Raw genomic sequence first — 2,649 nt, forward strand, 5'->3', positions numbered from 1 at the left:
GGGGGGGGGGGGGGGGGACAAGCAGGAAACCCTCACAGGTCGGATTTGAACCCGGCACCTCTACGTCGAGGCATACACCTCCATGTGCATGTGCGCCCGCTCGACCGCTGAGCCAACCCGGCCACGGGAAACAACATCATTGTGTACCAGCGACCGGTTCCCATCGTCACATCAAACGCTGTAATTATATAATTATTATGGATCATATGTTCTGCGTCTGAATGACTTTACGTCCCATTTAAAACAAAACATTTTACCCGGAGGCTGACGAGCCGCTGAGCCCCAGGGAGCATTCAACATACCAGATACACAAGTACACACTGTACATATCAAATACACACTGCACATATCAAGTATCTGAAGAGCAGGAAAAACGTGTCGTCGTGTTGCACTCACACGCAGCCTGCAGCAGGTTTCTACGGTTCTCCATCTAGACCAGCGGTTCCCAAACTTTATCAGCTCAACACCCAAAAGAGAAATTTGGTGTCTCCCCGGGACCCGAATTTACAAAAATACAGTCCGGCAACCAGTCCACACTCCGTACTTTGGTCCTCATGGGGACTTGAACCCGCGACCCTCTGGTTCCCAACCCACCTCCCTCCAGACTGAGCTTGCCTTGTTTCACTACTTCCTGGAATAAAAACACAGATCTAGGTCAAACTCTTTAAATTATCTTTTCTACTAACGGGCAGCGGGTTAGATCCCACCTCGGACCCCGACAACCGTCTCATAAAGGCCCGGGATCCAGAGCAGGACCTGAACTTTCAACATGAACGTAAAACCACAATTAAACCCGGATCCAGGTTCCAAATCAGCTCCAGGTTCCAATCTACCAGCCGAATGCTGCAGACCGGCTCCCTCGCCAGCTATAAAACCAACGCTAATCTCGGGGGGGGGGGGGGGGGTAGGTGCAACACCCGAGCCGTTTCTGGGCAGCACCCACCCAAACAGGTCTCATGGCCGTAGTCAGACTTCTTCAGCTTTAAGTTGGGTCTTTAAGCGTTGTGTATTATCTGCTGCAGCTTTCCCGAGGTTGCAGGCACAGATACGGTGATTACAAGGCTCTTTGACTTGGTTAGATGCACTTTGTGCTATTTTTAGCACTTTTTTCGCTGTTCTTGGTGGTGTTTTTGGTTAGTTTTGGTGGGGGGGCTTCAACGTTTTTGGCACTTTTTTTCGCTGTTCATAACGGTGCTTTTTCAGGGTTTTTGGCCGGATTATGTTACTGTTTTTGGCACTTTTTTGTTGTTGCTGTTTCTGCACTTTTTCCATTGTTTTATTCCTCTGTTTTCTGCACTTTTTTCACTGTTTTATGCACTTTTTTGTTGGTTTATTCCTCTGTTTAAGGCCCTTTACCTAGGACACCTAGCAGTTTTTCCCATTGTTTATAGGGCCGCTCGATTTGGGAAAAATCCTAATCATGATTATTTTTGATGAATATCAGAATCAGGATTATTTGACGCGACTACTCGCTGACTTTCAGGCAGATGTCGCGTGATTTTGTTATTTTAAAAACACAGTGAAACTACTCTAATACTTCTACTTTATATATCAGGGCTGTAGGACTCGAGTCCTGGTCTTGGACTCGAGACCGTTTTCCTATGGACTCTGACTTGTCTCGGACGCTGGTCTTGCCCCACATGGTTTTTGGTCTGGACCGAGTCCAGGTGTCTTTATCATGTTGATAATAATATTGGAGGGACAGTGAAATCCATAGTGATGGTCTTGATACTGTCATGCATAAGACCTTTATTCTGTCCTGGACTCAGTCTTGACTCGGACTCGAACCTCTTTGGACTCGGTCTTGTCTTGGACTGGACTAGTCCTGGTCTTGGACTCTAGACCTTTTTCCTATGGACTCAGACTTGTCTTGGTCTTGGAAGCTGGTCTTGCCAGACATGGCCTCTGGTCTGGACCGAGTCCAGGTGTCTTTATTATGTTGATAATAATATTGGAGGGAAAGTGAAACCCAAAAGGATTGTCTTGACCTTTTGTCTGTCCTGGACTCAGACTCAAACCTTGATGGACTCGGTCTCTACTAGTCCTGGTCTTGGACTTGTCTTGACCCCAGCCCTGGCAGGAGGACAACTCTGTGTCGGCAGCACCGATTGGTTTGATTTGTCTCGCTACCGAATGATTGTCTTGATACTGTCATGCATAAGACCTTTATTCTGTCCTGGACTCGACTAGTCCTGGTCTAGTCCTGGTCTAGTCCTGGTCTAGTCCTGGTCTAGTCCTGGTCTTGGACTCGACTAAGACGGTCACTACTTCTACTACTTCTCCCCGCTCAACGTTTTTCTCAGTTACGTTTTTATTGCGATCGTTAAAGACTTAAATCCTTTTGACTAACTGAACAGTCCCACCCGTCTCTGTCCTCTTTTCCTCTGTTTTTGTCTCTTTTTTGTGTGTTTTTGTTGTTGTTTTTTAAACAGGTTTGTCCTGACTCACCTGTCTTATCTCAGCGGCCAGGTGCTCCATCTGAATATTATTTAACATGAAACACACTCAGTGGACCGATCTCAACGCGTTGTCTCTGTAATAAATCCCTCGGATATTATAACATGTAACCTCACACATCATGTCAACATCTCATCCTCTACTGACACACACACACACACACACACACACACACACACACACACACAGGAC

The sequence above is a fragment of the Etheostoma cragini genome, chromosome 6 (genome assembly GCF_013103735.1).
Source record: "Etheostoma cragini isolate CJK2018 chromosome 6, CSU_Ecrag_1.0, whole genome shotgun sequence".
Lineage (NCBI taxonomy): Eukaryota > Metazoa > Chordata > Actinopteri > Perciformes > Percidae > Etheostoma > Etheostoma cragini.